Below are 13,669 nucleotides of genomic sequence, written 5' to 3'. Positions count from 1 at the left end.
CCATGCCCTGCAGTCCTTTAATGTAGAAGCTGCTAAATCTTGTGTTATCCTGATTGTGTTTCCACAGTACTTGAATTGTTTCCTTCTGGCAGCTTGTAATATTTTCTCCTTGACCTGGGAACTCTGGAATTTGGCTACAATATTCCTAGGAGTTTTCCTTTGGGGATCTCTTTCAGAAGGAGATCTGTGGAGTCTTTCAATTTCTATTTTGCCCTCTGGTTCTAAGATATCAGGGCAGTTTTCCTTGATAATTTCTTGAAAGATGATGTCTAGGCTCTTTTTTTGATCAGGTAGTCCAATGATTTTTAAATTCTCTCTCCTGGATCTATTTTCCAGGTCAGTTGTTTTTCCAATGAGATATTTCACATTGTTTTCTAATTTTTCATTCTTTTGGATTCTACTGTGTCTTGATTTCTCATAAAGTCACTATCTTCCAATTGCTCTATTCTAATTTTTAAGGAAGTATTTTCTTCAGTAAGCTTTTGGACTTCCTTTTCCATTTGGCCAATTTTTCTTTTTAGGGCATTTTTCTCCTCATTGGCTTTTTGGACCTCTTTTGCCATTTGGGTTAGGCTATTTTTTAAGGTGTTATTTTCTTCAGTATTTTTTTGGGTCTCCTTTAGCAAGCTGTTGACTTGTTTTTCATGATTTTCTTGCATCACTCTCATTTCTCTTCCCAGTTTTTCCTCTACTTCCCTTACTTGCTTCTCAAAATCCCTTTTGAGCTCTTCCAAGGCCTGGGACTGATTCATATTTTTCTTGGAGGCTTTGGATGTAGGAGCTTTGACTTTATTGTCTTCTGGTTGTATATTTTGATCTTCTTTTTCACCAGAGTAAGATTCTATGGTCTGACTCTTTTTGTGCTGCTTGCTCATGATCCCAGCCAATTACTTGAGTTTTAAACTCTTTGTTAAGGTAAGAGTCTGCTTCCAATGTGGAGAATGTACTGTCCCAAGCTTCGGGGTTTGTATAGCTGTTTTCAGAGATACTTGTAGGGACCTGTAAATTTTCAGTTCTTCCAAGGTGGTATGATAAGGGGCGAGGTGTTTACTCCTTTCCTGGCCTGTGACCACAAGTATTCCTTTCTGTCCTGTAACTGTGAGGAAGGGTTCCTCTCCACAGCCACTCCAAGCTCCACCATGCCAGCACTCCTCCTCACCCCAGCACCACCACCCAGAACTGTGACCCAGATCCACACATGGGCGAAGCAAGAGATTCCTGCCTCAGCACTGGCAAAGAGATCCCTGCAATCCCTCTCTGATCAGCCACTGGATTCCCCCTCAGTCTGTGGGCCAGAAGCTCGGGAAGCAGCTGCCCCCCCCAGGGCCACGCTCTTGGGGAATGGAGCTGAAACCCCACCTTCCTGTCTCAGCACCGACAGAAGCAGACTTTTCCCACTGACCTTCTAAGTTATCTTTGGCATTCGTGGATTGAGGAGTCTGGAAACCGTCACAGCGGCCCGCGATTCAGTCCTCTGAGGCCGGCTCCAGGTTTGCTGCAGCTCCCAGCCCGGCGCCATACACCTTTCTGATCAATCATCCAGGTTGTCTTGGGCTGGAAATTTGTTTCACTCTGTCTTTTTGTGGGTTCTGATGCTTCAGAATTTGTTTAGAGCCATTTTTTATGAGTATTTGGAGGGGTTTGGGGGAGAGCTCAAGCAGGTCACTGCTTTCACTCCACCATCTTGGCTCTGCCCCCAAAATTCTTGGTCTTTAATGTTGCTACTCTATCCTGCTCTCAGCTCTGCAACCGATGGGTCTTTGCCATTTGTCACCAAATTTGTTAACTCATACACACACAAGCTATTTTACATTCTGTTATGTTCCCCTCCCCCCACCCCACCTCTGATTTCTGGATGTTCTCTCCAAGTATGTTCTGGTTTATTTGTCTAATGGACCTGGAAATTCCTTTGAGAACAGAAATGTTGTCTAAAATCCCATGACTTTTGAATATTTCATCTAAATTCTGCTACTCCTTTCCCCCTGAAAGACAAGAGGCGGTTCTTTCCAGCATCGGCTATATATTCATTCACTCATTAAACAAGCTTCTTATTAAGTATCTACTGTGTGCTAAGAATATAAAGACACAGCAAAATATTGGCCTTGCCCTCAAGGAGCTTACCTTCTATTCAGAGGACTAATATGTACACAGATAAGTCAGTGCAAAATAAATATATTATGGGGGGTAGGGAGGACATTAACAACTTGAGGCATTAGGAATGTCCTGTAGGTGGTAGCACTTACACCTTAAAGGAAGATAGGGATTCTTCCAAGAGGTGGAGGTGAGGGGAGAGGGCCTCCCTAGGGCATGAGGGACAGCCTGTGTCCAGAAATCATGCCAGCCTAGCTGGGGAGCCAGTGAGGGGCATTAGCCTAAGTAATACTATGCTTCAGCAAATTGGTACCCCCTGTACCCTACAGTATCATTGGAGGGTGAGGAGGAAATGGGGCATGGGAAGTCAGGGATGTCCAGGAATGAAAGAGAACTGCGCTCTCCATGCCCCATTGTCATTAACTGCAGCAACAGCATCAATTATGCTTCCACTGACTCTTAACGTAGGAGCATAAGATGGTGTAACTCCCTCATCTTATTTTATTTTTGTTTTGTTTTGTTTTAGGAAATGGGGTTAAGTGACTTGCCCAGGGTCACACAGCTAGTAAGTATTATGTGTCTGAAGCTGGATTTGAACTCAGGTCCTCCTGAATCCAGAGCCGGTGCTCTATCCACTGGGCCACTTTTTTTTTTTAGACAATTGGGGTTAAGTGACTTGCCCAGGGTCACACAACTAGTAAATGTCAAGTGTTTGGTGTGAGGCTGAATTTGAACTCAGGTTCTCCTGACTTCAGGGCCGGTGCTTTATCCACTGTGCCACTTAGCTTCCCCTTCCTCTGTGCATTTAAAAAAAATACTTCAGTGGGCCACTCTTTTTTTTTTTTTGGTATCATTATTGTTAACTTCCCCTCTCCCTCACTTTCCTCCACTCAATTAAAAACCAAGAGAAAGGAATAAGGGGCGGGGGACACTGTCAAGAACACAATGACAATGTTCAAAAAATGTGTCTCTTTCTGCCCATCACCTACCAGGAGATGCGCAACATGCTTCATCATAAGAGGTCCTCTGGAGACATGCAACTCCCTCATTCTGTTGATGAGAGATCTGAGGAAGCTTAGCAAGGGGGACTGCCTTGTCCCAGGTAACACAAAAGTTAAGGAGTGATCCAGACTTTGTGCCCAGCTCTTTGGATTCCTAATCCAAACGCCACATTACATTCCTCATTGCCCATTTTAGGGATTTGTCCCTCACTCCCAAAGTAAAGAAGTTCTTTGTGTAACCCAAAGATCTGCTCCTGGGCCCATCTATTCTGAACCCATCTGCAAGGTGTGACTAAGTTCAGTGCTGAGGCTCCCAGACTCAAATGAAAGTGTTTGTGCTCCCAGTTCTTACACTCTTCGGCTCCTTAAATCCCCATTCCTGCACCCCTGGGGCAAATTATTTAAAGCTTAGGTTTTGGCTCATGTCCAGATCTCCCAAAAGAGGGAGTAAAAAGGCACTCAGTGTCCAATTTAGATCAGGACAGGTATTTATTTCCTACATGTAAAAGGAATGCTAATGGACCAAAAGATTCACAGTTCAGATTGGCAGAACAACTTAAAACAGGAATCAGTAAATACTTAGAGCTATTATTTATTCTCTGGAGAGATGGATCGTTAAGCCTCATCAGAAAATAAAGCCATTTTCAGGGTTTGCTGATTAAGCGCCTTACATTTCACCTTGGTTCTGCACTGTCCAAACAACTCCCCGTTAGTTTCTCAGCTTTGCAGGACTTTTGGACCTTTGATTCACAGGATCACCTCCAGACCTTGAGGCTGATGCTTAGTCCCCTACTCAGGAAAGGAAAAATAAAGAGCAGCCAGAAGCCCCAGAAAAAGGTTATCTAGTGGGGTCTCCTCGCTCTAAATGCCGTTTGAGAACACTCGTGGTGATGCTAGGTAGGGAAGTGCCAGCCCATCCTCCACTCTTCCTTGGAGGGCTCATTGGCACGTAATGTCACTTAGATGGTTGAAGGAATAGAGAACTAGTTTGGAAGCTGTCTTTACTTTTAACTAAAGCAGCCCTCTACTCCTTCCCACTACTGTCCCCATGAAGACCAGCAGGGTTTTATTCTGCATATCAAAGTGATAAGACAGCCTGTGTATGGGATGGGGTACTCAACTTTAGAAGGAGTCAGGCAGTTTTTTAAATATTTATTTATTTTATTTTTAATTTATGGAATAAAACAAGCTTTTCTATAACACAGTATGATTAAAAAATGATTGTACGTGAAGCTGCAAATCTATTATGTAGAACTTGCTATTGCTTTGAAATACATAATTAAGTTATCATGTAAATTTCTTTTTTTCTTTTTTTTCTTCCCTCCTCCTCTTCCCCCTGAAGAGATGGCTACCATTAGACACAGTTTAACCTCAATGTCTTCACTTGTAAAATGAGGGAATTAGCCTTTATGGCTTTGATGGCCTGGCCATCGGGTCCCTTCCCAGCTCTAACTCTAAGATCTGGATCCTTTCGGTATCAGGCCACCATGTGGCTGGCAGCAGTCAGGTAGTCTAAACCTAAACGCTGTCCCTGGAGGCTCCAGTAGTTTCATGGGGAGCTCTGAGTGCACACTCGCTGGGATGGCTCCCATAAGCCAATTCAACCTTGGTCTAAATTTATATTCACCTGCTTCATGCCTTCTGTTGTAACTTAACAGTGGAAGAAAATTCCCCATTGAAATCTAGGTATCCAGGGGTGGCTAGGTGGTACAGTGGATAGAGCCATGGCCTTGGAGTGAGGAGGACCTGAGTTCAAATCTGGCCTCAGACACATAACACTTAACTAGCTGTGTGACCCTGGGCAAGTCACTTAAGCCCCATTAACTAAAAAAAAAAAAAAGAGGAAGAAGAAGAAATCCAGGTATCCTTGGCCCTAACAGAGAACTTAACTAATATTTGTGGGAGAAAAAATCCACCTGGCATATAATAGGTATTATATAAATGCTTTTCCCCTTCTTTTCTACCCTCATCTCAAATCAATTCAATTCCACAAGCTTACTGTGTATGTATTAGGCACTTTGCTAGGTTGTAGGTATACAATTTAAAAAAATAAGTCTCTTTCCTCAAGAGGCTTATATTCTGCTGGGGGGAAGTAGTTATACACAGATAAATAGCTTAGGGTTAGGCATTAGGCTTGTGATTTCTTTGTTACCCGGCACTCCCAAGTGAAGAAATTTCTTCCATCAAAGCAAGTCAACACTGTATCTGTCTAAGGATCTATGCACATAGTGTTAGAGAGCTGTCCAGAGCAGTGAGAGGTTAAGTGACATTTGCCCAAAGTCAAATGAGCATCGAGAGTCATAGACTGGACTTGAGCTCAGTTCTTGGCCTCCAGGCGAGCTTCTATCTGCTAAATCACATGGCTTACAGAAAGAGCAATACAAAAGATATTCAAAGCAAATACAAAGTAATTGGGGGGTGGGGTGAGCAGAGGACTGACAACTGGGATAATCGGGATGGGCTTCTCATTTCCAAAGGTTATTCCAATGTCATCATGCTTTGGTTCAGGGCTGGGGGGGTGGGAGGGAGAGAGGTGTGAAGAAGGAAAACTAGAAGCTGAGTAAGATAGCATCCCCCAGCTCCAGTCACGGGGGAGGATGTCTCATCATTGACTGTCTTAGAACCATGGGTCACAAAATCGAGGATGTGCTTTAGATGTGATTCTCTTATCATTACCTCCTCTTCTCTGACTGGCCTTCTAGGGGAGGGAGTTGCATAGGGGGCTGAGATGGGAAAGAAACCTCAAACAACAGAAAAAGGAGAGAAAACCCAACCGGGAAATTATACATTCCCAAAGCCAGCTTTGGATAATGAGAAGCAGAGGGGGACCCATTGGTAATGAAAATCAGATTGCCATGGGGCTCTGAGCAGCCCTTCTCTCAAACCTGCTGAAAGGAGAGTCTTAGGAACAGGATGTATATAGGGAATGGCCGTCTCTGCCCACCTGGTCAATTCCCTTAATCTCAGCAGGAGTGTGAGGGTGGTTGGGGAAAGGAGGAGAGGAACGAGGTGGACTGGACCAGAGTAGAAGGTATACAGATAGGAGTCTATGTAGCTAACTCTGTACAGATGTAGAAGACAAGTCAGTCTATCCATCAGTTGGCATGTCAGGAGAGCTAGTCAAACAGTCAACAACATGAATTTAGCATCCTGTCTTAGCAGAAGTCAGGGCCAAGTGAAGTATTTGGAAGTGGGGTATCCTAGAAAAAGGAAGAAATAAGGTGGCTGTTTTTGGGGAGCTCCAAGCTTGATGGGGGAGCCAAAATGCCTACCCTCAAGGAGCTCCAAGTCTGATAGGAGAGATACAGTGCCCAACCCTACAGAACTTCTAGTCTGATAGGGGAGACAGCTCCCATCCTTAGATACAGACAGAGATACAACATGGAGACCTAGAAACAAACCTAAATGAAAAGACAGGAGAGTTTTGGTGCATGGAAGGATGGGGAAGGAATGGAAAAAGAGGAGTTCAATGGGAAGAATTGGAACATGCTTCCTAGACTAGAAAGGCATTAGACCTGGGCACAGGGATCAATCTGTGGGTGGAAATTCTGGAGTTAAGGAAATGGCCTCTTTGAAAATCTGACAGGCAAGAGTAGGGTAAAGTAAAGAAGGAAGAAGATTGCCTGCAGAATCTAATTTGGTTAGTCTTGGGAAGCAAGGCAGTGAGGTGAGGGAGAAGGAGGAGATGGATTGAATGGAGGAGAAGCTGGATTTCAGGTTGGAGTCTGGATATAGTGAGTAAAAGAAGGTCCCTGAAAGTGGAGGAGTAGGGGGAGGGATGCAAGTAGTGTTTGAGGAAGGTGGTAGCCATGTATGTGATAGAAGGAAGGGAGATATTAGAGGCCTATGTGTAAGAGAGATAAATTGGGACAATACAGCTGAGTCACTTCTGCCTTTCCTCTAATGAGTTAGACAATCAGGAGAAAAGCCCTATGGCCTTTTCTTTGGATAATATGCCTGGCCTGATGGGGAAAAGTCATGTTGATGATGATGATGATGATGATGATGATGATGATGATGATGAAGAAATTATAGGCAGGAGGGATTTTATATTCTCACTCTAACTTATGTCATTTCACTGTCTCTTTTGCATTGCTGCCCAGATACAGAGTTGTCTCAGAGGGGTTAGAGTTTTCCATTTACTTCTTAGGATTCCAAACAATTTCTTTCCTGGGATAGCCCTCTGGAGGGTGGAGCAAAAGAGAAGGGTAGGCAACTAGAGAAACAAGCATGTTGTAGGGCTGTCATCCTGGAAGACATACCCAGAGAAAGGGGCTAATGAGATCAGCCACAAAAGTACTAAGCTCCATCTGGTTTTCTGTCATCTGGACATGAAGTGAACCAAAATGAACTAAACTAAAACCAACATGCAATCATGTAATTCTCTAAGCATACAGACCCTGTCTCCAGAAGATAAGGCAGACAAATGTCCATGGTTTGCATGGTGATTTTTCCTTCCTTGTCTCCTTCCTTCTTTCATTTTTCTTTTCTTTCTTTCTTCCTGCCTTCCTTCCCTGTCTCCTTCTTTCCCTTTCTTTCCATTCCTCATTTCTTTTCCCTTTTTCCTCTTTCTCCTCTTTTCTTTTTTCTTTCTTTCCCCTCTCTCCTTTCTCTCTAATTCTTTCCATTACCATCCCCTTTTCCTGCCTTCCTTTCTTCTTTCCTTTCTGTTTTATGTCTTTCTTGTTCCTTCTTTCTCTGTTTCTCCCTCTTTCCTCTCTCATTCCTTCTCTCTTTCCTTCTTTTTATCTCATTTTTCTCTCTCTTCCTTCCCTTGTGTCTCTTTTTTTTCCTTCCTCCAATCCCCATGCCCCTCTCCATCCTGGAGGGCTTCCCTGAGGTGTCAAACTGGGAAGTCCACAAGAGCAGATGTGGAAGAGAAGACTGTTCCAGGTGTTTGGGTCCAAACCCTTGAGGAACAGGCAAGGGTTGGAGGCCTTGGATACCGGAGTGAGTGTGGGGGAGGAAGAAGCTAAACCTCACATGATTTCAACAAAGGGAGACAGCTGAGGAATGGAGACAAGAGAGTAAGTGGGAAAAAGCTGCTGGAAGCAGAGAAGAACCACATCTTAGCCCCACTCTGCCTCTTGACTAGAAAACTGGAACAAGTGAGAGATGAAAGAATCTGTAAATGTTATCATTTCTTTTTCTCTTCTTTCACATCCCCCCACCCCAGTGCATTATCAGCAGGTCTTCCTTTTGTCCTTCCTCCTCACTCTCCATTCATCCATCCCTGGCTTTAGGACCTCTCAGCCAAGTAACAGCCTGAAACCTGGCACAGCATCACATTTAAGAATTTATTGCCAACTAGAGAAAGCAGATGGAAGTATCCCTCTCCCAGGCTCCCCTTCCCCCCACCTCATCCTGACAGAAGCAGCCTGGAATATAAATGTCATCCATCCATCCATCAAATTTTCCTATTTGGCCTTATTCACAGGCTCCCCCTCTCCAAGAACAACCAGTGATGCCTTACTTCTTCTCTGGCCCTGGATGTTTTCAGAGCTCTGAAAAGACTGAGACAAGACAAAACAATAGCACAATGACATGCTGGTCTTTCAACTTCTAAGGGTAGGGGGCCCAGAGAAGAGCTTTCCTTGATTGGAAATGAATTAATTAGGAGTGAGGCTTTTTAAATCTCCACGTTGGGTTATTTATAGTGTTCTGTTAATTTTGATAATTAACATTGGGGGCAGAAAAGCAAGTTCCTAGGAATCTAGTGCTTGCCTAGAGAGATATGCTTCCCCCCCTAAACACCTCCCCTTCTCCCCTATTGCTCTGCTTGGACTCCATCAAAATAAACTGCTCTCTGCCATAGTGACTTTCTAGGGTTTTCTGTAAGTAGGGCAAAGGAAGAACATTTAAAAGAACTGGGGCCATTTGAATGAAGGGTTGCTTTGAAGGAATGAAGGTTAGAGGCATTTGAAAGAACAAGCTTTGGCTTCACTCATCCAGAAATTCTCAAGCTTTTCAGCTTGAACCCAACTCTCTGAACCCAGCACTCTTGCCATCTGTGTCCCCTTTTAATGGCTCAGTATTTGCCTTCTTGACATGGGTCTGTATGCTGAGTCTCCTCACCTAGACAGCAGAGAGAGCCTGAACCCTGACCTCCAACAGGAGCTGGTGGCAGAGCCATGACTAGGATAGGGTGATCAGGGCTTTCCACAAGGGCTCCAGAATTTAGAGGACACAGTCAGCACTTGTGCTTCCTTGGCAGATAGAGACATCTGAGCTTAGCACCTAGTTAACAAGAGTAATTAGCTAAAATAGAAATCTACCGGATGGTGGCTGTTCCTCCTGGCTGCTCCTCCACCAGAGGTGAGCTCCTCCTCAGCCTGGTTCCCTCCCTGGTCTATTCCCCTGTTCCCTTCCTCTGTCATGGCCTCCATGTAGCAGCCCTTTTGCACAGGCATCTTAGTCTCCTACCCACAGGGTATTGTTTCAGGATTTCTCTCGTACTCACAGAGCCTTATACTGTGTGGTCCAAGAGCTCTCTCCTTAGTCCCACGCTCCTCAACTAAAAGATCTAAATGTTGATTTAAGGGAGCCTTTCTAAGGTCCATATTTTGGTGCTAGTTACAGGTGCCAGAATTGCTCTCTAGGGCTCTGGCCTCCTCTTCACTGGGAGATGGCTGAAGATACAATAGAAGGGGTGAGGTGGTCCTGGCTTTTGTTTATCCCTCAGGTACTGGGTCTCTTCTTTCATCTCCAGTGAGAGAGAGCAAGAGCGAGAGAGCTCTGTAGAATGGCTGGGAACAGACAACAGGAAGTTCAGATGCAAAGGGGATTCCCTGGTGGCCTCTTGGCTCCAGGGCCTGCCAAGGTGTATGTAGCTGCTGGACAGGAAGAGTAAATCTGGCAGGAGAGAAGCTTAGCTTCTTGTGTTCTGACAGCTTGTACCTAATTTCCTGTTACTCTTCTATCTCCTCTCCCCCTTCTTCATACATTCTCAGATGTCTCTCCAGCCTGGCCTCTTCTTCTCCCCCCTGCCCTCTCTCTTTTCTCTAGGGCTTTGATTTCAGTGTGCTGTGATGTTTCAGGGGAAGTGGAGGAGGAATAGTGAAGAGGAAGAGGGGTTTTCTTTCCCCATCTCTCTTTCTTCCACTAACTGCCCCACCCTGGTGCAGATCATTGCTTTTGACTCCTGGATCAGCTCTCTGCTAGCAAGGCCCTGTGCCATGCCCATGTCCTACTCTCTCCCATCCTAAACATTCTCACAGGTCAGGCCTGGATGCCCTCCCTCTCTCTTCTGATACCTACCCCTATCTCTCCTCTCCCTATCAGTTCTGCCCTAGATTTTCTTTCTCCTGGACTCAGCCCTTCCCTCTCTAGCCTCTCCTCCGTTCTATGCCTCTTAGCTCCACTCTAGGGATTTCATTGAGAGGGTTTTTGTATGGCTTTGAAAGCTACCCCGACTCCTCTTTCCCTTAAGACTGTGAGCTCCTTCAAGGCAGGAACTTTTCCATCATCAGTCTCGGATGATGGCAGGACCAAGTCTTTCCCCTCAGAACAGGAGCTCCTTGAGAACAAGGTTGTGGTAAGGTTTCAATGTTATGTTTGTGAAGTACTTTACAAAGCTCAAGGTAGTTATTGTTATTATATGAGCACATGACTATTATTTTTAATTATCATAAATGTTAATAATATTTGTTACATTCTAGATGCCTGGAGAAGAGTGGGTGATGGAATGTGAGGCTGGCAATCTTGACTCTTGGACAGAAGAGCTCTGACTGGCTCTGGGTTGCGTGACTTGGCATCTAGTTGGGCCTTGATCAATAGGTATTAAACCCAGCATCAAAGAAGTCCGGTAAAAGACAGTTTCAGGGCAGCTAGTCCATTTAAAATGACACAGGAAGTTTTCATTCAGGGACTTCCCTACTGTCCCTCGGGATAAGAGTGGGGGGACAAGTGAGTACTTGTTCTGGACCAGGCCTGACTCAGACTAGACCAATAGTTCAGGCTCAGGATTGGAAAGAAATAAAACACTCATCCATCACATAGCATTTCAAGAAAGGAAATGTATTTAGTAATAGCTTGCATTTATCTAGTATTTTAAGGTTTGCAAAATGCTTTACAAACATTAACTCATGTTATCCTCACAACAACCATAGGAGGTTGGTGCTATTATTATCCTCCTTTTACAGATGGGGAAACTGAGGCACAGAGAGGTTAAGTGACTTGCTAGGGGCCATACAACCAGTAAGTCTCAGAGGCAGAATTTGAACTCAGGTCTTCTTGACTCTAGGACCAGCTCTCTATCTACTGCCCCACCTAACAAAAAGCCTGAGAAGGATATTTAGCAAAGATACAGTATTGATTTGGTTGGTTGCAGCTGCCTTCTTTATCTGTACCAAATCAGTTGTGCTAATTGGCCTGGAAACTGGAGTCCATCAAACCAGAGGAACCCTGACTCCTCACGCTGACTTCTCCTTACCTGCAAAACTATTTCAATGGTTTGAGCCTTAGTCTGTTAGACTAATTAAGTATCAAGGACAGTTTCATTGCCTTTTTAGGGAAAAAAAAATAGCTTAACTCTATACAATGTATATTTTGTTGCTATTTTGACAGAACCCCACCTGGTGGCCCCCAATATACTGAGCAACTTAGACCTTTGTATGAAAAGAATCATCTAGCTTTATTTCTCCCTTAGTAGGGGAGGGCCCGGGGTGCCCAGTAACAGTCTCAACATCCTCACCTGGAGAATGGTTTCTCCACTCCCATCACAACTAGGATGTTTCACTTGTAGCTAAGACTGTGACAACATCTCTCACATCTGTCACTTGAACCACTTATTACCCTTGGTTCAAATCCTCATCCCCTCTTCAGGCTAGGTCTGTACTACTGTAATGGTTTTCTAACAGGTCTCCCACCCTCTGTTCTCTTTCTAATCCAACCTCCAAGAAGATTCCAAAATGGCAAAGTGGAAAAGCATATTGTATTTGGACGTGAGGACCTGGGTTTCAATTCCATCCCTGCCATTTACTACTTGGGTTACTGTTTCCTGATCTGAGCCCTCCTGCCATATGGATAGGAGGTAGACTCGATAACCTCTAGTATCCCTTCCAGGGCTAAAGCTTTGGTCCTATGAAATGATTTTTCCTAAGGTTGAGGTCTGATCATGTCCCTTGTTCAAATACCTTCAATGAATTCAATTGTCTATGGAAAAATTGTGCATAGGAATATATGTGTATATATGTATGTGTGTGTGTACATATACTTGTCTATTGGAAATATATATTCTGTCACATTACAACCTGAGGCTGGGGAGGGGAAAACCTGTCCTGGGATGTCATGAAATAAAGAACTCTCTTCCTCTACCAAAGTAGGTCGGAAGCCATTCCTCAGTTTATCTTAGAGAGATACCCAGGGAACTGAAAGATTAGGTGACTTGTCCAGGGTCAGACAGCCAGTAGATATCAGTAGTCTGACTTGAACCCAGGTTTTTCTGGGCCCCACCCTCTATCCACTGTAGCACACTGTAGAATGACTAGTATTGAATGATTAAATGTTTAATTAAATTGCATTACTGGTAGTGTTCTGCAGTGATGGTCAAATCTCTTAATTTCTTTAAGCCTTGTTTCTCCATCTATAATATAGGACAAATAATACTTCCACTATTGTCTCCCTTTGATGCCACAGAGTAGAGGTGACGCTGGCCTTTGGAAGGGGATGCCAGTAGAATATAATAAGCTGCTTGAGGGCAAGGAACTTCTCCCTTTTGTCTTTGTATAGTCAGTGCCTAATACAGTGCCTGGCATATAGTAGACTGATCGTGACTGATTAATGAGGACTGTGTGTCCTCAATCAAATTGGGAACTAACTCCTCGAGGGTAGGGAGTACTTCTTTCCAAGCAAGCTGGGGACTCCCAGAGGGCTGGGATCTTGTCCACTCTCGCAGTCTGCTCCTTTCTTATTTTCCCCTTTGGCCGGAGTACAGTCCATGGTGCTGAATGAGAAAACAGATCTCCCGCATGCTCTGCTCAGTCTGCCTCCTTCCCGGGCCCGGCCATCCCAGCTCAGACCAGGAGCCTAGTCTATCCCTTAGAACCTGAGGCTAGAGATCCGAGAGTGGGAGGTGGAGAAGGGACCCGCATTCAGTGCCTCCACCAGCCCCCGCCGCTGCCTTTTTTCAAATTGGAGTCGAAGGTTCCCACGGGAGCCGGGCTGCCCTCCTCCCCCCTCCTTCTCACCGTCTCTCTGCCGTCTTCCCCGTGAAGGAGAGCAGATTTTTAATTAAAGTGGAAAAAGGGTTGAAAATATATTCGCATTTAATCATCTTGACGACCTTTTTGCTTAAGAGTTTCCAGCTGAGGGGGTGGGGGGAGGGTCGTGGGGACGCAGGGTGGGGGAGGGGGACGGCGGCGGGCGCAGCAGCACCTAGCCTCAGTCTTGTATGAATAATGGAACAGGAACCGAGCAGCGTCGAGTACTGCTTGCGCCAACTCAGCGCTTTTGCTGCCTCCCCTCTCCTGGTCGGGGAGGGACCCAGCCTTCCCTCACCCCCTCCCCCTCCCCTAGTACCCTCTTTCCCTCTCCAGCCACCTGCCACCTCCTGCTTGGGGTGGACTCCGGGTCCAGGC

The sequence above is a fragment of the Phascolarctos cinereus genome, unplaced genomic scaffold (assembly GCF_003287225.1).
Source record: "Phascolarctos cinereus isolate Bilbo 61053 unplaced genomic scaffold, phaCin_HiC Scaffold_5;HRSCAF=322, whole genome shotgun sequence".
Taxonomy (NCBI): domain Eukaryota; kingdom Metazoa; phylum Chordata; class Mammalia; order Diprotodontia; family Phascolarctidae; genus Phascolarctos; species Phascolarctos cinereus.
Note: the sequence above shows the minus strand (reverse complement) of the source record.